At 45.0% G+C, this 23325-nt stretch overlaps 1 protein-coding gene and 1 pseudogene across 1 annotated transcript in view; both read left to right on the top strand.

Moving 5' to 3' along the window:
- adam10a (ADAM metallopeptidase domain 10a) overlaps positions 1–23325 on the top strand; it is an 85095-nt gene that overhangs the window by 19673 nt on the left and 42097 nt on the right. The gene's annotated exons all lie outside the window — the stretch shown is intronic.
- Positions 10219–11946, top strand: LOC109895200 (sideroflexin-1-like; annotated as a pseudogene).

Consider the following 23325-nt stretch of genomic DNA (forward strand, 5'->3'; position numbering starts at 1 on the left):
ACCAAATGTTTAGTATTCTGTCCTAGGCTGACTCTGTGCCTGTCTGTATGTGGGATGGGTTTGTGGTTATTGGGTTATTAAATCCAGCTGATTGTAGTCTCCAGCTATCTCTGACCTTGACTGATATGGTCACCAAGCCAAACAGAAACCTAGAGGTTAATGTGAAGAGATAGAAAAGATGTACATGCATCTAAGAGAAGTGCTGCTGTCTGGATTTTGGTTAATCCAGAATGCTTTGTTTGAGGAATGATGGCCAGGAGCTCGCTCCCTCCCTTCCCCCACACATAATCTACTGTTTCTATTTCAGATGGTGGATAAAGTCTTACCGATTTGGGGACTAGCAGTCCATGTTACCACCTGTCTCTTAACTAAGATGACCCTCACCCTCCCAACAGGGCAAAATCCTCTCTGTCCTCCTCTGACAGTTCACAAACCGTCAGTACAGGACTGTGTTTTATTCCGCCAGCTCTGTTCTCTCTCCTCTCCCTCTCCTCTTTGCCACGGGAGCGGTACTGAGTCCTGACCTTGACGTGTGGATTCACTCCCAGTGGAGGGAAGAGGGTATTGTCCTCTTGTGTAACAGACAACAGCAGCAGTGCAGACTGGCAGTGCAGACTGGCAGTGCAGACTGGCAGTGCAGACTGGCAGTGCAGACTGGCAGTGCAGACTGGCAGTGCAGAGGTTCCTTTGGGAGCTGCAATACAGCTAGACCTATCTCTGCTATAGTGTTACCTACCTTCTAATCCCAAAGCTACTGGGCAGAGGACTCTTGTCACTGGGAAGTTTTTGTGTCTGTACAATGTGCATTTTACTTTCCCGTCATTATGATATTCATGTCAGTTTTAACCCATCCCCGGCTTAAATCACATCAGTCCTATTCTGTTCAAGTAGGCCCTAGTTCATCTCTCATAATGGCACCATTTTATGTTTTGGAAACATTTACTTTGGGTGATAACACAGTGTAGAGTTCCTGCTATCTGTATTTCCAGCTAGCAGTGTTGTGGTCTCCCAGGGATGGTGAGAACAGGCTGCAGTGGTCACTTCCTGCTTGTCTGTTTCAGAGGACCGTTTCATTCACTGCTTGTTCTGGAGATAGCCCTGCAGATGTTCACATTGTCTCCCAGTAACTACACCAGATGGGTTGAATGTGCTAGTGTATCAGTTAAGCAGTCATAAAACACTGCGTCTTCTCTTTGTAGAACAGAGCTCATAATTATTCAGTGCCTGGACTGAAGGGGAAAATGCAGCTTTTCTGGACATGGCATGTCTTGTACACCTCCCCCCTTCGCTGTGCCTCGAACGAGCTCATCAACCAGCCAACACTTTCAAACTGGGACACACGCACTTGTTTCGTACATTCATTCGTTAATGCGTACATTCGTACATATATATACAGTTGAAGTCGGAAGTTTACATACACCTTAGTTTTTCACAATTCCTGACGACATTTAATCCAAGTAAAAATCCCCTGTCTTAGGTCAGTTAGGATCACCTCTTTTGTTTTAAGAATGTGAAATGTCAGAATAATAGTAGAGAATGATTTATTTCAGCTTTTATTTCTTTCATCACATTCCTAGTGGGTCAGAAGATTACATACACTCAATTAGTATTTGGTAGCATTGCCTTTTAAATTGTTTAACTTGGGTCAAACGTTTTGGGTAGCCTTCCATAAGCTTCCCACAATAAGTTGGGTGAATTTTGGCCCATTCCTCTTGACCGAGCTGGTGTAACTGAGTCAGGTTTGTAGGCCTCCTTCCTCACATACGCTTTTTCAGTTCTGCCCACAAATGTTCTATAGGATTGAGGTCAGGGCTTTGTGATGGCCACTCCAATACCTTGACTTTGTTGTCCTTAAGCCATTTTGCCACAACTTTGGAAGTATGCTTGGGGTCATTGTCCATTTGGAAGACCCATTTGCGACCAAGCTTTAACTTCCTGGCTGATGTCTTGAGATATTGCTTCAATATATCCACATAATTATCCTCCCTCGTGATGCCATCAATTTTTGTGAAGTGCACCAGTCCCTCCTGCAGCAAAGCACCCCTACAACATGATGCTGCCACCCCTGTGTTTCATGGTTGGGATGGTGTTCTTCGGATTGCAAGCCTCTCCATTTTTCCTCCAAACATAACGATGGTCATTATGGCCAAACAGTTCTATTTTTTTTTCATCAGACCAGAGGACATTTCTCCAAAAAGTACGATATTTGTCCCCATGTGCAGTTGCAAACTGTAGTCTGGCTTTTTTATGGCGGTTTTGGAGCAGTGGCTTCTTCCTTGCTGAGTGGCTTTTCAGGTATGTCGATTATAGGACTCGTTTTACTGTGGATATAGATACTTTTGTACCTGTTTCCTCCAGCATCTTCACAAGAACCTTTGCTGTTGTTCTGGGATTGATTTGCACTTTTCGTTTAAAAAAAGTATGTTCATCTATAGGAGACCGACCGCATCTCCTTCCTGAGCGGTATGACGGCTGCGTGGTCCCATGATGTTTATACTTGCTTACTATTGCTTGTACAGATGAACGTGGTACCTTCAGGCGTTTGGAAATTGCTCCCAAGGATGAACCAGACTTGTGGAGGTTTTTTTCTGAGGTCTTGGCTGATTTCTTTTGATTTTCCCATGATGTCAAGCAAAGAGGCACTGAGTTTGAAGGTAGGCCTTGAAATACATCCACAGGTACACCTCCAATTGACTCAAATGATGTCAATTAGCCTATCAGAAGCTTCTAAAGCCATGACATCATTTTCTGGAATTTTCCAAGCTGTTTAAAGGCACAGTCAATTTAGTGCATGTAAACTTCTGACCCACTGGAATTGTGATACAGTGAAATAATCTGTAATAGTCTGTAAACAATTGTTGGAAAAATTACTTGTGTCATGCACAAAGTAGATGTCCTAACCGACTTGCCAAAACTATAGTTTGTTAACAAGAAATTTGTGGAGTGTGTGAAAAACAAGTTTTATTGACTCCAACCTAAGTGTATGTAAACTTCCGACTTCAACTGTACATGCATGCATACATACATACTCTTGCACATTAAAAGACACACATTCTTTCTTATTGTGCGTTGTTGCGTCACTGTCCAAGCTATTAGAAAAGGTGTTTCCCCCTCTCTCTCATTCTCTCTCTCCTTCGCCGTGGCCTGCTGTGTGTGTGAAGGGTGTTGTGAGACCTAAAAATAATCTATCCCAGGAGCCCTGTCATTTTCAACACTCCTCCTTTGCTCCTTTCTTCACCACTGTCTTCTGAAGGTTTTGTGTGGGGGACTGATCAGAATACCCCCTCCTGTACTGCTTACACTCTGCAGCATGACATCATTAGCCCCTTGGAAACAGCAGGAGCTGCTTGTGTGGGCAGCAGTCACAGCTAACGTTAACTTCATGTGAACGTTTTCCTCAGCAATGTCTTTTCTGCAAGCCCTTTGCTCTCTGGTGTGATGTTCACCCTGGAGTGTAGTGTGATACTCACCTGGCCTGTTAAACCACCTGATGTATCTGTTGTGAAGAAAAATGATTGAGAGGATGGTGCACAACAGTACATGTCTTCATTCATTCACCCTGTTTGGGCAGCCCATCTAACATTCTCCTGAATTGCCAACATTCCAATAATGGTCGTGGAATGATTGAATGTTTGGGTTGGATAGTTCTGAGGGCTTTTCAGATCTCCATTCCAGCCGCTGAGCACCGCCCTTATGACTGAGAACATGTGATGAGGGTAACGTCTGAGCTAGCACACCAAGGGCGGCATTCCGACTCCGAATCCCACCCCCATTTTTTTTGTGTGCACTTTCTCTCTCTGTCTAGCATGAGCTGGAGGGAGTTACTTAAATTGACTTACACCAGTCTTTCTTTTTACATCCAGTGTGAACGAGTGCAGCCTCGAGTAGAAGGGTTAAGAATCAGACTGCCCAGCTGATATTGACTTTTGTAAGTGAAGACTGAACTGCTGACTGTTTCCTCCTCCCTGTGTGACCTTTGTATTCTGATGAGCATGCGGTCTTACTCCACGCCTCCGTCACAGCCAAGGCAGTGGTGTCTGGTGATTAGGAGGCACAGAAAAGCCCTTTTGTTTGCCGACACTCACATCACTACCACTCCCCTCCTCCCACTCCAACACTATGAGCAGCTAGATCAAGGTACCCGATAGGGCAATCCTGAGGCTTTGTACAGTGTAGGATCACATGCCAGGGTACAGAACAGTACAGAATACTAAAAGGGTTCAGTGCCAGGGTACAGAACAATACAGAATACTAAAAGGGTTCAGTGCCAGGGTACAGAACAGTACAGAATACTAAAAGGGTTCAGTGCCAGGGTACAGAACAGTACAGAATACCAAAAGGGTTCAGTGCCAGGGTACAGTACAGAATAGTAAAAGGGTTCAGTGCCAGGGTACAGTACAGAATAGTAAAAGGGTTCAGTGTCAGGGTACAGTACAGAATAGTAAAAGGGTTCAGTGTCAGGGGAGAGACTAAGGGAATTAGTGGGCACCTGCTTCTCTCTTAGAAGAGATTTCACATCACTAGGACAAATGGGATCCAGTAAAGGTTCCTAGCTAACTGAAGCAAACAACCGCTACAGTAGAGCATTCCTTTTAGTAAGGGGACAGGACAGCATGGTTCAGAGAGAGGCCTACACCTTTACGTCACCTCGCAAACAGTCAACACACCAGTGGTCTGGTTGAGGTGAACCCCCTACATGAGTTATTCCAGGCCACCATTCAGCCAGGGTGCCCGTTTGTTTGTGTGTCTTCAGCGTGATTGTCCTGCTCATCTTTCTACCCCAGACTGGGGTTAACATGTTAAGCCACAGTGAAGTTGCATGCCACAGGTCAACTAACATGAACCCTGCCACTGTAATCTCTCTAATGTGAGTTTGGCCTTGCAGTGAACTGCCTACCATGACTGGATTGGCCAGAAGGATGGACGATTCTGCTGCTGCATATATAGCTTGTAGTGTTTTGTAGGTGTGGGTTCTCATTTGTGTGTGTGTTTGTCTTCGGGCCTATACCTGTCTGTGTGATAATGCATTATCTCATGCCTGGTTAGTTGGAGTCTTTCCTTTATCCAGTTCCCCAGTCTGTTTTTGGGGGTTTGGACAGGAGATAAGGGAGTGTGAAAGCCAGTCTCACTGACTGTGGGCCTGAGGCTGTGCTGGATACAGAGAGAGGCCAGCCGTATGACTGTCAGACTGAATCATTTAACAGTCAGCTGCTACCCTTAGTCTAACTGCACCTCTATTGGTTATAAAAACCTCCTCTATCACTGTGAAACACGGCCCTGTTTGGTAAGTCATGGACGCCACTGTGTGTGTACACGTTGTGTTTTTCATAGCCTTGGCTGTTCCGTGGTACACAGGAACCAGTTTCTCTGCCCTTGGATGAATATTTCATGGAGCACTAATGATGTCAGAGCAACCTAGACAGAGCGTGGCAGAGATGGAACGCAGTACTGCGCCGGCCCCAGCCACAGCTACCCACAATGCTCTATGGCTCCCATGAGCCCTCTGCGAGGTCAGGCTGTTGTGAGGAGAGTTTGGTGCTAGATCAAGAACAAGCATTTCTCTCTCTCACGTGGACCTCCAGTGCACAGCTAGTGGTACTCAGTACTGCTCCTCTCAGTCCACACCGTCTCCCAGCGCCTTGTTTACTTCATGAATAATCAGGAAGTTGTTAAGAACCTTTCCTGAGAACCAGCAGCAGGAAGGAAGATCTGTTATTCTGTATTATCGTTTTGTTTATTTATTTTCTAGATGTTTCGTTTCTAGGTTGAAACCCCCTGTGAACCATTTAGTCATTTTTGGCAGTGTCCGTGAAGTTCTGTGTTGGTATGATAACAATTTGATGGGAAGACTCAGTGGCTCTTAAACATATAAACACATTTACACAAAGTCAAACGCTTAAAATTAGTCTGTTTTAGAGCTCAACATTTTAACGCTTGACAAGTAAAAACAATCACCCACAAATCACAATATTGATGATGCAATGTTTTGCGCACTGTTCTCACAATTTCTGCAAATTTTTGGTCACGAACATGGTTTGTACGGTCATGAAAAGTGATGTGTGAATCACATGCTTGTGGGCCCGAGGAGCGCGAGAGAGACATTGCAGCCGCAGGTAGCCTATAATAATGATGGCAACTAGCCTGGCTAGTTAACTATTTAGCTATTGGCATGTTTTGATGTCACGTCCAATGTCCTAAAAATAAGTTTCACCGGGACTCCCACAAATGGCCGCCGCGCAGTTGATGAACGGGGTGTGTTAATAAACCAATGCTGTAAACAATCTGACACCATGGGAGAGCTGGAATTACCTTCATCATTGGCCATGTAATTCATACAACATAAAAAATATTATACAGTGCTCAAAAAAATAAAGGGAACACTAAAATAACACATCCTAGATCTTAATGAATTAAATATTCTTATTAAATACTTTTTTCTTTACATAGTTGAATGTGCTGACTACAAAATTACACAATTATCAATGGAAATCAAATTTATCAACCCATGGAGGTCTGGATTTGGAGTCACACTCAAAATTAAAGTGGAAAACCACACTACAGGCTGATCCAACTTTGATGTAATGTCCTTTAAAAGAAGTCAAAATGAGGCTCCGTAGTGTGTGTGGCCTCCACGTGCCTGTATGACCTCCCTACAACGCCTGGGCATGCTCCTGATGAGGTGGCGGATGGTCTCCTGAGGGATCTACTCCCAGACCTGGACTAAAGCATCCGCCAACTCCTGGACAGTCTGTGGTGCAACGTGGCGTTGGTGGATGGAGCGAGACATGATATCCCAGATGTGCTCAATTGGATTCAGGTCTGGGGAACGGGCGGGCCAGTCCATAGCATCAATGCCTTCCTCTTGCAGGAACTGCTGACACACTCCAGCCACATGAGGTCTAGCATTGTCTTGCATTAGGAGGAACCCAGGGCTAACTGCACCAGCATATGGTCTCACAAGGGGTCTGAGGATCTCATCTCGGTACCTAATGGCAGTCAGGCTACCTCTGGCGAGCACATGGAGGGCTGTGCGGCCCCCCAAAGAAATGCCACCCCACACCATGACTGACCCACCGCCAAACCGCTCATGCTGGAGGATGTTGCAGGCAGCAGAATGTTCTCCACGGCGTCTCCAGACTGTCACGTCTGTCACGTGCTCAGTGTGAACCTGCTTTCATCTGTGAAGAGCACAGGGCGCAGTGGCGAATTTGCCAATCTTGGTGTTCTCTGGCAAATGACAAACGTTCTGCACGTTGTTGGGCTGTAAGCACAACCCCCACCTGTGGACGTCGGGCCCTCATACCATGGAGTCTGTTTCTGACCGTTTGAGCAGACACATGCACATTTGTGGCCTGCTGGAGGTCATTTTGCAGGGCTCTGGCAGTGCTCCTCCTTGCACAAAGGCAGAGGTAGCAGTCCTGCTGCTGGGTTGTTGCCCTCCTACGGCCTCCTCCACGTCTCCTGATGTACTGGCCTGTCTCCTGGTAGCGCCTCCATGCTCTGGACACTACGCTGACAGACACAGCAAACCTTCTTGCCACAGCTCGCATTGATGTGCCATCCTGGAAGAGCTGCACTACCTGAGCCACTTGTGTGGGGGTTGTAGACTCCGTCTCATGCTACCACTAGAGTGAAAGCACCGCCAGCATTCAAAAGTGACCAAAACATCAGCCAGGAAGCATAGGAACTGAGAAGTGATCTGTGGTCCCCACCTGCAGAACCACTCCTTTATTGGGGGTGTCTTGCTAATTGCCTATAATTTCCACCTGTTGTCTATTCCATTTGCACAACAGCATGTGAAATGTATTGTCAATCAGTGTTGCTGCCTAAGTGGACAGTTTGATTTCACAGAAGTGTGATTGACTTGGAGTTACATTGTGTTGTTTAAGTGTTCCCTTTATTTTTTTGAGCAGTGTAGTTGGTCTAATTGACAAACTCGCATGCTGTCAGTAGATCTCCCCTGAAACCTGAATATTTTAGCCTTTCAAGGTTATGAATAAACATGCCTTAGTTAGATACCTTCATTTGGAGTAGCCTACCTTAGCCATTTGATGGCTGATTTATTGAATGAGGGAATTATTTAATTGCAATGTTTTAGAGGCTACTGAAGGGGTCTGCATGCTTCCTGTTCAGGAACAGTTCATGCATATATTATGATGTTTGTGTTAGAACCTTGCCGAAGCCCAACACTTTCTGGCTATTCATGCACACACACAAAAATCTTGAGGCATGCCGAAGTCTACGCCTCTTGGTCTGTGATTGGTCAACAGTAGGGATTCTTCAATTAAGTGTTTGTCAACGATAGACAACTCATTTTCATGCACATTTTTCACTTGAGAAATACTGCACCAAACATCTTAGATGTAAAATTGCAAAGCTAAGATCTACTCTGTAAAAATGTATCTTTGATTAAGTCTGACTATTTTGTGGAGGTGTATACTGACTATGGCTCCTAACTGGACAAACAGTATTGCTGCTTTTTTTCTAGTTTTTCAAGTGAAGGTCTTTCTAAGGTTGTATGCAGCACACGTGTTTGGTTCATCTAGCTGCCAGTCAAACTGAAGCAAGCAGAAGCCTTAAGGGTGGTCAACTGTCCTCCAGGACAGCCTTAAAGGGGCAGTGTTATATTTTGAGAAAGAAGACAATAGGCAGAGTGTAGCCTAGCCTATATATTTTTGTCCGATTCTCTATGGTAATGATAATGTATTTGTTTTGTAAATTGGTTCCTTGCATCATACAATGATGTAAAAATAGTGTTACAGACCATATTTTATTTTTCTCTTAAACTTTCGTACTAGTAAAATATCTGTCATACTTGTCTGAAGGACACGTGGCTTAAAAAGTTGTCAAGCCCTGCTGTTTGTAAATGTAAGCAATATTTTTAAGAGATTAAATCAGAAGCTAATGTTTTTATTCTTTAATCAACAAAATTGTAAGCCTATACTTTTGAGAGTTTGAAAAAGCACAAATTTGGCAAGCCGTTGTAAATAAGCGCTTTCATTATCCGGTGTTGCTCTACATGCAATCCACCCACAACATCTATAATGACATTTATCAAAGAAAAATTTGCTGAATTTAGATGACATCCATCTGTTGCTGACAGTTGTTACTGATGTTTCTACAAGACAGTCTTTGTAGTGCTTCTTGACTACCTGTAAAACTAGCTCTGCTGAACATTGAGGGGAAATGACTTCACATAATGGTGCAGAAAACTCCACTATATGTTTCATCAAGAGGGTTAAGACCAGCTTTCACAACTCATCCTCACTTTCACTGGGGTGGAGAGATTATTATGTGGGTCAAATGAATGTCTCTTTCGCTCTCACTCGCTTTGTCCCCCCTGTCTTCAACGTATCTACACAACACCCTCTACACACTATCACGGGTCTCTTTCTCTCTCCTCTGTGTCTCCTCTCCCACCCATCCCTGGGAGGGTGCAGACAGCCATGGGCCCTTTTGAGACCTCTGACAGTCTCCTGAAATCCTGGAGAATTGTCACTGCTACATTGGATTAGAGTTGCAGCAGTCTGAGAGCCTCTCTCTCTCGTAGAGTTGCAGTCAGAGGTTATCCCAGCTGGCAGCAGCTGAGTGCAGGCAAGCTGGCCGTGTGGTGGGGTTGGTTTGGGTCTCTGGTACCCAGCGGCCCAGCACTTATCCCTGGTTTGAGCACCAAGTCCTAAGGTGTATGGGTGTCTGATCCCACCCCACTGACGCTGTTGAAGGATGACATGCCCCTGCCTCTGCTCCATCGATGACACCAAGGTCAAACGGATAAATCTGAACAGTGTAATTGCGTCTGCTCTTTATCAGTGCAGTTTGTCTAAAGGCCAGTGATCCATGAGACCTGGGAGTCGTGGGAACGATGGTGTGGAGGGAGACAGAGGTGGTGGTGGAGCTCATGCTACTATCCTGCACCATGTAAAGATGATCACATTTTTACAAAAAATAACATTTTGCACTAGGTTTTTGTGTGAACCGAGTCATCAACATTGCACTGACAACTATCATCATAGTAGTTTTAATTCTTACTGCTCTTCAGGTAAGGCTTCCCTCTAAAACCCTCTACAGTAATAGTTAAGATATTTTCTCAAGGTTGCCGTGTTCATCCTTGTGAACGAACCGTGGCTGTGACCAGGCCACCCTGAGGTCGATACAAAAGGCACTGGCTCTAGTTATGAGGAGGAAATGGCTCAAATGATGAGGCCGTATTGATTTGTTATATTGTCCATTAATAATCAGCTGGCTGCTGCGTACGTCACTGCAAGCACAGGAGCTGTAGTCACAGCCCTGGGACTCGAGTCTCTAGCCAAACGCCTTCCAGCTGTCATGAGCCGGTTCGTCCCCTTCTTTGCTGTAGCGGCTGTCAACTAGAGGTCGACGGATTAATCGGAATGTCCGATTTAATTAGGGCCGATTTCAAGTTTTCATAACAATTGGAAATCTGTATTTTTGTGCGCCTTTAAAAAAAAATGGTATACCTTTTATTTAACTAGGAAAGTCAGTTAAGAACACATTCTTATTGTCAATGACGGCCTAGGAACGGTGGGTTAACTGCCTTGTTCAGGGGCAGAACGACAGATTTTCACCTTGTCAACTCGGGGGATCCAATCTTGCAACCTTACAGTTAACTAGTCCAACGCAGTAACGACCTGCCTCTCTCTCGTTGCACTCCACAAGGAGACTGCCTGTTACGCGAATGCAGTAAGCCAAGGTAAGTTGCTAGCTAGCATTAAACTTATCTTATTAAAAAACAATCAATCATAATCACTAGTTAACTACACATGGTTGATGATATGACTAGATATTATCTAGCGTGTCCTGCGTTGCATATAATTTGACTGCGCATACAAGTATCTGACTGAGTGGTGGTAGGCAGAAGCAGGCGCGTAAACATTCATTCAAACAGCACTTTCGTGCGTTTTGCAAGCAGCTCTTCGTTGTGCGTCAAGCATTGCGCTGTTTATGACTTCAAGCCTATCAACTCCCGAGATGAGGCTGGTGTAACCGAAGTAATGGGTAATGCTGTTGTTGCTGGTTTGAGCCCAGGTAGGAGCGAGGAGAGGGACGGAAGCTATACATCCAATAGTCAAAGGTTAATGAAATACAAATGGTATAAAGGGAAATAGTCCAATAATAACTACAACTTAAAACTTCTTACCTGGGAATATTGAAGACTCATGTTAAAAGGAACCACCAGCTTTCATATGTTCTCATGTTCTGAGCAAGGAACTGAAACGTTAGCTTTCTTACATAGCACATATTGCACTTTTACTTTCTTCTCCAACACTTTGTTTTTGCATTATTTAAACAAATTGAACATCTTTCATTATTTACTTGAGGCTAAATTGATTTTATTGATGTATTATATTAAGTTAAAATAAAAAATTGTATTTTTTTTTTTTTTTTTTTATTGGTCTCGGCTTTTTTGGTCCTCCAATAATCGGTATCGGCGTTGAAAAATCATAATCGGTCGACCTCTACTGTCAACTGTATCAACATCCCCTTCATGAGGCAGAGAGCTGAACTACGGCATCCCAGTGACCAATGAGAACTGGTTAGGAGAGTCAGTCACCGCTGCCAAGTCAGGCATCATCCAGGCGGTGGAGTCCACAATTGGCATGGCTGTGCCCTTTGTGGTAATGAAAACACCTGGGGAAAAAAGCCTTCCCAGTCCTAAACGCCTCAGTACTGGTGGGTCTGTGCTTGGTGTTTGCCACTCCTCTGTGCTGTGCCCTGTTCCCACAGATGAGTTCTATGGCAGTGAGCAGCCTGGAGCCAGATCTTCAGGAGAGGATACGACAGAGCAGTCCTTACACGTCTACCGTCTTCTTCAACAAAGGCTTTAGGACCACACAATAACACGCACACCACAGACCAGCTCCCTCTGCTGGCTGGACCCCTCTTGTCCCATCGCTGCAACTCCCGTACGGACTCGAGAGGCAAAGGTTGAGAGCCGTGCATCCTCCAAAACACAACCCAGCCAAGCTGCACTGCTTCTTGACACAGTGCCTGCTTAACCTGGCGCACCAATGTGTCGGAGACACTGTACATCTGGCGACTGTGTCAGCGTGCATTGCACCCGGCCCGCCACAGGAGTAGCTAGTGCGCGATGGGACAAGTACATCCCTGCCAGCCAAACCCTTCCCTAACCCGGACGACGCTGGGCCAATAGTGCGCTGGTCTACCGGTCGCGGCTGGCTGTGACAGCCTGGACTCAAACCGGGATCTCTAGTGGCACAGGTAGCACTGCGATGCAGTGCCTTAGACCACTGTGCCACTCGGGAGGCCCAGGGTTTTGTTTTTCATTGCAAAACATTTTGCTACAGTGTGCCCTAATGAACATTACCCAGTTGACTAGCACATTGTACTTACACACACACACACTGTCCCACCAGATAACCTTATCAACCCCTCTTATCTTAGTGCGCCGGGTAACCCTGTGTGTTTTTTTAATCCTTTTGTGTTACCAAGAAAACCTTTAGATGCAATGCCACTGCATGGACACTCCTAACTGATTTCAGTAAGCACATTCCTAGTAGCGTTGATGAGGATGATATGCCAGAAAGCTTTATGTAGGACAGAATCTAGGCCTAATGTTTCAGTCCCATATCAAGACCTTGTGTCTTAGAATGTTGGGCCAGTAACCGAAAGGTCGCTGTTTCAAATCACCGGGCTGAATAGGTGAAAACATCTGCCAATGTGCCATTGAGCAAGGCACGTAACCCTAATTGCTTCTGTAAATTGTTCCGGATGAAAGTGTCTGGGTGTGCCAGGGGGAATAACAAGCAGTAAATCTAACCTCCGCTTATCTCTGGAGGGCTGCTGCTGCTGGGTGGGTACATAGGTGCTCTCCTTCCTCTTTCTCACTCCTTCTCTCTGGATTCTCTCTCTCTCCCTCTCTCTGGATTCTCTCATTCCTCTCTCATTCCTCACTCACTCACTCTCCCTCTCTCAGCCCTTCCCACCCTGACTCTCTCTCTACACACACTCTCACATAACATCCCGGGCTGTGGGTGATATTAATAGTGTGCTGAGTCCCTGAGAAGCTCAGGAAGAATTACCTCTCCTATCCAGGCTCCCCTCACATATTTCACCTGGTCGGCTGTGACAGACAGGGCAGGTTGGAGAGGCCCACCACAGGGCTGACTGACTGACGGAAGACCAGGGGCAGGTGGGAGAAGATGTATATGGTAGATGCTAAGGGATTCCATTGGCAGACAATGAGAAGCTAGTTTTGAGGCATTTCAGTCCACATGTAGCCTAATCATCACACAATTAGGTGAGAGGAGAGGCTCAGGCTAGATGTTGAGGCTGACCCCACCGGGGTGTCAAATGTTCCTGTCTGATCTCCAATCATTGTGACAGGGTGGACGGCCCGTCACTTCAGCTTTAAAAGAGAACTGCCAGCCAGGGAGATTGTGTAGGACAGACACACAGCGGGAAGTAGGGGGACAGTTTGGTCAGTGTCTGTAACAGGAATAACAAGGTGTGTGTTGCGTCAGTGGCTGTGTCCCCAAATGTCAGTGCTCTTCAGGCCACAGGGCAGACTCATGGAGGGGGTGTGACGAACAGATAATGGAGGATTAGTGAGGCTGCATTGCAGGGGCATTATGGAAAGGTGACAGGGGTCTGTCTGTAAGCACATCATGGCCAATGAAATCAAACACTTCTGTATTTGTAAGGAAATTATCCTGTACCTTGCTTGTCAACTGTTTAAGTACAGTGTGGATTACAAATTGGTTGTAGTGAATCAAAAGATATACAGCAATGTGTGTTCCTCTCTGTAGATGTATAGACAGCCACTTCAGTGATATAATCAGTAAGTGACTCATTTTTTGTTGGCTAGAGGGCAGTGGCCCATGTGAGAGTCATGTCTGACAAATGGAATGTCTCTAGGATTGTTGGGAAGGAGCCTTTAGTGAACAGAAGGCTTCAGTCTTCTGGGAAGGGACTAGGTCATATGCAGCTCATGTGGTGCTAGGTCGCCCTCTCCGAATTTGAGAGCAGGAGCATGAGGAGGGAATGTAACAAACCCACTGTACGCTCATACAGCCTTTACTTATACCACGTTTGAGAGACAGGCATTATTATTATCCCTATGGGAATCCTTCAGTGTAGTGATTAGCCTGTTCAGTGAAGTGAGTTTGGAGTCCACCCCACAGGGTGGGGCCCTCAGTATAGAGGTCTGGGTGGGACTGATTTCTTCATCCCGCCCGCACCCGCAGCTTTTCATACCTGTAGCCGGCCCCTCCCGCCGTTTCTGTCCGACTCCCACCCAGCCGCAGTCCTGCAATGTTATTTTAGGCATAGTTTATTTGACGCAGATCGCTTGCACGCCATGGTCCCAACAATTTTGCGCGCTGTAGGCAATATCAAAATGCACAAAAATAAACCACAAAATAAATTACATTTCCAGAGATTCTCACATTCTCCATTTTATGTTAGGCTATCAATATTACTGGGTTATATCAGCCAATAGGTTAGACATAGTTTGAAGAGTGCAGAGTAGGACAGAGAGCGGACACTTGCACTTTCTATTGAGCTACGTTTACCCTTGTGCTTTGCTGGGGAAAAAATGGCATCCATTGTGGTGTGGGTCAGATTGACCAACATCATGTTTGTATACAAAATCTACACAGACATTCCAGAACACATCAACGTGTCCACATTTTGAAGTTAGGTTCATGACCCTAAATGAGGAAAAGTCATTTAATTTCATGGAGAAAAAGAGGTTAACTGGTATTTTAGACAACTCAAAAGTGGAATTTGGTCAAATTGACACGCAACAGAATAGGTTTAATAGCCTACCTTTTTTAGGAGCGGGAAGATTTTCTGACCTAGACCAATATGGGTCATCAATATTTATTTTGAGGCAGTGTAGTAAACTATAGGCTAATTAGATTTAAGAAGTTAATTTCCTTGGCAAGAGAACTGCCCCTTCCTTCTCCGCCCATGGATAGCCTACAGGCTACTCTATTAAATTGAGACCAAAGGCGCACCTTATCTCACTCATATGGCTACTGAACTTGAAGCAGCAAGAATGTTGACAGCTGACACTTGCACTTTCTCTTGAGCTACGTTTTGCATATAGGATATAGCCTACCTTTTTAAAGGAGCATGACGATTTGCAGGCAGAGACAAATAAATGGGTAATCAATACTTATTGAAAATGAAAAGGTGCAATGCCGACTCGCCATGGTATTCGCTCGTTGCGCTCTTCCTTTTCAAATAATTTTTTCAAAATTGCTTTTCAACTCACGTTGGTTGAGCTCCCTCCACTTATTTCCATTATCAATATTTATTTACAGACACTAGTCAACTATCGCCTAATCCAATTTCAGTAAACTTTCTTGGAAAGATAACTGCCCCTTGATTCTCCGCCCATTTATAGACATGCCACTCTATTTCATTGAGTCATATATTGTAGGCTCTTGATCTTGCATGCCCATCTAGGAGAGAAGAAGTAGGCTATTGAACCTGTACGCCCATCTAGGAGAGAAGAGGTAGGCTATTGAACCTGTACGCCCATCTAGGAGAGAAGAGGTAGGCTATTGAACTTGCACGCCCATCTAGGAGAGAAGAGGTAGGCTATTGAACTTGCACGCCCATCTAGGAGAGAAGAGGTAGGCTATTGAACTTGCACGCCCATCTAGGAGAGAAGAGGTAGGCTATTGAACTTGCACGCCCATCTAGGAGAGAAGAGGTAGGCTATTGAACTTGCACGCCCATCTAGGAGAGAAGAGGTAGGCTATTGAACTTGCACGCCCATCTAGGAGAGAAGAGGTAGGCTATTGAACTTGCACGCCCATCTAGGAGAGAAGAGGTAGGCTATTGAACTTGCACGCCCATCTAGGAGAGAAGAGGTAGGCTATTGAACTTGCACGCCCATCTAGGAGAGAAGAGGTAGGCTATTGAACTTGCACGCCCATCTAGGAGAGAAGAGGTAGGCTATTGAACTTGCACGCCCATCTAGGAGAGAAGAGGTAGGCTATTGAACTTGCACGCCCATCTAGGAGAGAAGAGGTAGGCTATTGAACTTGCACGCCCATCTAGGAGAGAAGAGGTAGGCTATTGAACTTGCACGCCCATCTAGGAGAGAAGAGGTAGGCTATTGAACTTGCACGCCCATCTAGGAGAGAAGAGGTAGGCTATTGAACTTGCACGCCCATCTAGGAGAGAAGAGGTAGGCTATTGAACTTGCACGCCCATCTAGGAGAGAAGAGGTAGGCTATTGAACTTGCACGCCCATCTAGGAGAGAAGAGGTAGGCTATTGAACTTGCACGCCCATCTAGGAGAGAAGAGGTAGGCTATTGAACTTGCACGCCCATCTAGGAGAGAAGAGGTAGGCTATTGAACTTGCACGCCCATCTAGGAGAGAAGAGGTAGGCTATTGAACTTGCACGCCCATCTAGGAGAGAAGAGGTAGGCTATTGAACTTGCACGCCCATCTAGGAGAGAAGAGGTAGGCTATTGAACTTGCACGCCCATCTAGGAGAGAAGAGGTAGGCTATTGAACTTGAATCAGCTAATTCTGAGATTGTGGGTGAATAGTGCAACACAGAGGTGCTGTTAATACAATAGGTAGGCTAACGTATACAAAGCAGAAAGACGACCGTTTCCAAATCATCTGCGGGACTCTCAAAACAAGTTTCAGCCCGCTTCCGCTTGCAGCATGAAAAATGTTGACTGTGCCACAGTGATCCCTGTTGGGACCTGCAGCCCTCTACCTTTCTCCGCCCTATATAATGTGTGGTTTGAAATGGCACACTGCCTGTACCGCTGCATGTTCCAGCCTGTTGGTTTTAAATCAGCCATGCTCAACCTGAGGTGGTTGGCTGGCAGTGGATCCATGCAAAGAGAAATATTTGAGGGAAATGTTTTTTTAGATGAATCCCACTTCATTGTTCATAGTGTTTAATGCTCCTCTCTTGTAGGCTAGTAAAGCACACCCACTCTGACAAGTTGACAGTAGTCAGCAGTGGTTTGATCTGTAGAGTTGATCTGCTGTCCTCCTACTATGTTAAGACAAGCATGCCTATAGGCTCAGTTTACTGTATTAAAAATTCGAATCATTCTCGCTTCCCTGATCAATCTGATTTGAGGATTATGTAAGTAAATCCATTGTTTAATTCCTTCCAATGGCCTAGTATTTTGCCATTGGCCGCATGTGTGCCACATTATAATAAAGGTCAGCCTGAAATATTAGAACAAGTAGATCGTAATCTGATTTATCAGCTTGATCTATCACCAGTAGCCTATAGCCTGAACACAGCCTTGGATAGCCATCAGACACTATGTGAGAGATGCAATGTTGATGAACTGCAGTGACTCAGATCTGTCCCATGGAGTAGGGCTGTATAATCAGACTTGACTGTCAAGTGCCTGTTTCCTTCTTAGTCCCATTTTAGTTAATGTGCTGATACGACTCCACTGGGCAAGTAGAGACATGTACCGTGGTTGGAGCGAGAAGGTTTTTGTTGGGGTTTTGAAAGAATGGGGCTGTTAGCCTGTCGTGTTGAGAGAAGCACAGGTGTTTACATGGTGCAACTATATGATCAACCCTCTGTCTCTGGAGTTTGGTACTGGAAATTGTCATAAACATAGTTTTTTGTTTACCTGAACAGTGAATGAACGGTCAGTTTTTAGGTCTAGTTGTGTCCCCTGGAGTAGTAGGTATGTATTTTAATAATGTATAAACTCCATTAGGGACTATTTAGAAGTCTCTAATACACCTAGTTTTCACTTTTTACTTTCTGTAAGACAGGCAGATGGTGTTAGCATTACTTTGAGCACTATTATATTAGCATTATATAAAGACCTGCCCGTCACATCACCTCTACTCCTGGAGTGCTGACAAAAGCTGAGGCGTTAGAATTTACTTTGAGATGTGGTGCTAGCGCCAGACAGTTTTATGGAGGAGTTGACTGGTCGCTTGTTTTTATTCTATATTCAAATGCCTTCTCTGATCAGATTCTACATAATGAAACTTTAAGCACTTTCTGTTCCCTTCTGACTGAGATATACAGATTGTTCTCCAGAGCTCAGGATTACACAAACTCTGTCTATGAATAATACAGAGATGTATTCCATTCAGTGACAAGTAGAGGGAAGAATGGCTATATTTGATATGGGAGCACACTGCACTCTGGGAAGCAGTAAGCCGTCTCCGGTGTTCGGGTTGCAATTAATCAGGATGTTTAAAGCGTGAGCTGAGTGGCTATGGAGCTCTGAACTCTAAATAATATGATCAGCCCACAGACATTTGGGTGTTTGATGTTTCATTGAGGTGCGTTTGGGATGTTGGTAGTATATTAGAGGAATTAATGCCATCTTGAATTGAGAGAAGATCATTTCCTGTCAGAAGTCAGATCCTTCACAGCCGCCCTGCAGACTCCACCGTTAATGAGTTTTTAATAGAGGTGTATCATCTTGCCGCACTTGAACTCACAACATCATGAACATCAGGCTTGAAACAAATGCATCGGTAATTTGTATTTATGTTCCCATCACTGTTCCAGAAACAGATTGTATCAGCTGTGGACTGATTCCTCCCTCCAATCTCTTCTGTTGTTGTGTTTGTGAAGTTCAAAATTACATTTCTGCTGGTTAAGGGTGTCCCTGCAGCAACGTCTCTCTCACTTTCTCTCTCCATATCCCCCTTTCCCTCTCTGCCCGATACATTTTTTCGCCCACTGATGTGCAGCATGTCACGATAATATCTTTGGTTAGCGTTTCTCTCAAAGGCGATGGTTAAGCACAGAGACTCCATATTTGTCCCATCTGTCTGTCATCTCAGGGAAGTGGAGCTGAAAGGGACTGGTACTGACTAGGCTCGATATGGTAAGCTTCAGGAGTTATTCTAACTGCTGAACCCTAGCTCAGAGCCTGCTGCGCTATTTAAAGATCATATTCTGTCCCCCACATCCACATAGAGACTGGGATAAACATCTCTCTACTTGGACCTGCAGCAGGATTGGAGTGGTTCAATTGAACAGGGTTCCATTTAGCCACACAGATGTGTGAAAACACAAACCTGCTTTTAGCTCAAATTCTCTGTAGGATTCTCTCTCACCTCTGCTTTACAACGTCTATCTGTCTGATCTGATATGGAATCCATGAATAGCCTGAGTGTACAAAACATTAGGAACACCTTCCTAATATTGCGTTGCACCCCCCTTTGCCCTTAGAACAGCCTCAATTCGTCGGTGCATGGACTATAAGGTGCCAAGTGTTCCATAGGGAGTCCATTTTCTTGCAGAAACAGACTAAACTGCACGAATGCGCGGCCATCCCGTTTTCAGTCAGCTGTTCATTCCCCCAAAAATAACACATACAATTCTACGGATACGACTGTTATTTTAATTTCATGCCGATGTTCATCCGTAACAGTCGGTTACACAGTTGTGCCAGCCCTACTCATCTGTAATGAAATAACTGCTATGAAAGTTACAATCTCCAGCCCTGTTTCAGCCAGCATCTGTTTGCTGTGGCTCACTGAAGCCGAGAGAAATAGAGCGCATCCACTTTTTAAATAGTCTGACGGATCATTTCACACCAGCCTCCCCCGGCACCTGAGTTTCAGAAAGGAAGCAGCCTAGATAGAACTGTTGTTTTTGTTGGTGTACCAGGACTATAGTATTTACCGGAATCCATCTCCACCCACACTTCTAACAAGTCTGACTGAGACTGGAGAAAGGAGGGGATGTACTGTAACTCACTGACACGTGAAAAGGAGGTGTAGGTAGAGAGAACATGAAAGGAAAGATGTTACTAGTATTGCGGTTGGTCATGTTGCTGGTGATATGCTTGTGTAGAGAAAGGCCTTGTGTTTGGCTAACCTCCTTAAGAGGGTTTAATGAGTAAGTGGCTGCTAGAGGTCAGGGAGACATGCTGATCTACACACCCACAGACTGGTTAGGTGGGAGAAACAGGGAGGCTGGTTGGTGGGACTTTGTTAAACTCAGAGGACCTTGACAATGTTTTTCCATGGCAACAGGATCCATTAGAGCCATTCCCTATCAACAGCAGGGAGGATCAGAGCAGAATTTAACCAGAGTGTATCCTGCCAGCCCAGAAGTTAAGCCAGGAGAGAACACACATACTTGCTCACAACACACACACTCATCACAAGCTGCTGTGCTGGAAAGTTACATGCAGTGTGACTTGCTGGGCACCACACCTGCTGGGTGTCAGTGGAGGCGGAGTAACCACCTGTCTCTGGCTGTCTCAGGGTAGACAATCCCCCTCGCCTGCCTGGCACATGCATATGCCAGTCAGCCAGCCAGCAATACTGCTCAGGTGAGGAGGAGTTGTGTAATATATGTGGATCTGTTCAGTCCCTGATAGCGTTCCTCCAGTGTGGTGATTTACTTCGCCTGACATTTATAGGGGACATTACTGGGATCATCTTGCTCTCTCCTCCTTTAATTCCCTAACACACACTCCCTTCCCTTCCCCCCTCACCATCACCCCCCCCTACTCCCCCCTCCTAGTGCAGAGATTTGCTGCATTAACTACAGTCATATGACTATGAAGTCATGTTGCTGGAAATAGTTTTTCTTATTGTAATACATTTGTGGCTTTTCAGTTTATTTAAAAAGTGTTGATTGAAAAATTAATTATGTCTGGCAAGATGCATGATAATACTCCTACAGGCATAATTACATTGTATAAGAATTTCTCCTATTTCATAGAGACCGAAGGCATGAGGATGCATTCATTTAGTGGGATTATTATAGTTGAATGTCCTGAGTACATCATAATTAGATTGTTTTAGGTTCCAGTAACTGACAAGGAGCCTGCTGTACAGTGTGTGACGATGATGATGATGGAGGGAGGGAGGGTTGTCTATACCCTGTGGCTCTACTGAGCAGTGGCACTGAATGACTGACACAATGGGGAGGCTGCCCAGTCTGACAGCCAGACTGCGCTCAAGAAGGTGTATTACTGTGTTGATAATGTAGTCCTCGGGAAACCAAACAACTTAAATATAGAAATGGGGTAATTTCAGTCATTCACAGTCACTGCACTTCATCACATCTCGATCAGTATCTCCCCTGCCTGCTTGTCAAATAGAAACAGATCAATTTTCCTGCTCCACAATGTAACACTGATAGTCTGTCTTTTACCAGCAGAATGCTTCAGTATAGTTGTAGATATAGCCTAGCTGTTTCCGCTGGCCCTTTATTTGAGATGTTGTAACAGTCATTGTCAGTTCATGCACAGACCTGCTACAGCATTCTGTGGCCATAGATGTAGATCCATGGCCTATGCACGGTTTTGAGAGGAACAGCCCTAACCTATGGGAGTAAAATCTTTCCTGGAAGTAGAGGGTTGACTCATCTCTCACCCCCTCCTGGCACCCCTCTGCTCTGCAGCCCCCACCCCCTCTCTCCCAGTATTCAGTGTGCCTGTGTGCTCTGTCTGGTTGCTGAGGCTGGCAGTAAAGGCTCACTACACACACAGCTGTCCTCTCTTCCGCCATTACCACTCTAAAAATAATGCTCCACATTTTAGAAAATTAAAGTCCAAAAAGCTGGCTAATTTTGTGCAGCCATGCTCTGGTGGCCGTCCGTCTGTCTGCTTGGGTGCGTGCTGAGTAGGGAATCTGGAGGCCAATACCTGGCTGTACTGCAGGGCATGTTCTACCAGTGGTGCACAGTGCTGAAGAAAGGCATCCTATAGAATATAGAACATTGTATCTACAGTGGTACAGGTCACATAGTCGACATTCTGCAGTCAACTCTCCAGTGCATTCTCTCCTGAATAGATTAGACAAGGGGCATAATAAGGAAGGCCTGTAAAGTGAAATCTTCCTGACTGAAATTAAATACACCTGTCCCTGTGCCACTGCTTGTTTGATTGCACTGTGGAGTGTGTCTCCGGTTGGTGTGCCAAGGTTAAGTGTTGTGTGGTAATTGAGTGTGTTCTCCCAGTGGGGTCTGGTGGAGGTGGCTGTCTGTCTAATGGCTGGCTGAGTCACTCACTAACAGGCATTCGCATAATGCTTTGCTATCTGAAGGGTCTCAGAGCCAACCGCTTCACCTGTCTAACATCGCAGTCTTATTTTGGACTGCGTATTGTCTGTCCTTGTGTGGGTTTGAGCGAGCGTTTTTGGCACAACGTCAGTTAGGCTGAACTCTGTGTTGATGGTAGTTATTGGTCTAGTTAAGTAGTGTTCTAAGTGCTGGACTGAAAGGAAATGAAAGCAACCTCAGGCTGCTCCATCTGACAGCACTTTATGGACGTACATGTGTTTAACTCTCTTCCCTCATACATTCTGTTGTCTCAAGTACCACTATCATAAGACAGGCTGCATCTTCTTGCACGAAGCAGTAAGGCTGACCCCATTTAGTCGACTGCTCGATTGTTTGATCGTTAGGCTGTTCGTCGACCAAGATTTCTTTACTCGAACAGTTGCAAAAACATATTTTTCATGCTGTACAAGACTCCTGTCTGATTTGCGCCTGCTCGAACCAGGAACACATAGACAACAGCCTCACTCGAAGCATCATTACCCATCGCTCCACAAAAGCCGCGGCCCTTGCAGCGCAAGGGGAATATCTACTCCAAATCTAAAAACGAGTGACGTTTGAAACAGTATTAGCGCACACCCAGCTAACTAGCTAGCTATTTCACATTGGTTACACCAGCCATTAGGCTGATAGGCTTGAAGTCATAAACAGCGCTGTGCTTGCGAAGAGCTGCTGGCAAAATTGGTCATTAATATGATCGAATCCGGAAACTATCATTTCGAGAAAAAATATGTTTATTATTTCAGTGAAATACGGAACCGTTCTGTATTTTATCTAACGGGTGGCATCCCTAAGTCTAAATATTCTTGTTACATTGCACAACCTTCAATGTATGTCATAATTACGTAAAATTATGGCAATTTAGTTCGCAATGAGCCAGGCAGCCCAAACGGTTGCATATACCCTGACTCTGTGTGCAATGAACGCAAGAGAAATTACACAATTTCACCTGGTTAATATTGCCTGCTAAACTGGATCAGTAGTTATAACTAGTAATTGTTTTTTATAAGATAAGTTTAATGCTAGCTAGCAATTTACCTTGACTTCTACTACATTCACGTAACAGGCAGGCTACTCGTGGAGTGCAATGGTTAGAGAGTTGGACTAGTGCTGTTGCAAGATTGGAACCCCTGAGCTGAAAGGTGAAAATCTGTCGTTCTGCCCCTGAACAAGGCAGTTAACCTACAGTTTCTAGGCAGTCATTGAAAATAAGAATGTGTTATTAACTGACTTGCCTAGTTAAATAAAAGGTATAAAATAAAATTAAAATAATAATCGGAAATCGGCGCC

Source organism: Oncorhynchus kisutch, linkage group LG8, assembly GCF_002021735.2.
Source record: "Oncorhynchus kisutch isolate 150728-3 linkage group LG8, Okis_V2, whole genome shotgun sequence".
NCBI lineage: Eukaryota > Metazoa > Chordata > Actinopteri > Salmoniformes > Salmonidae > Oncorhynchus > Oncorhynchus kisutch.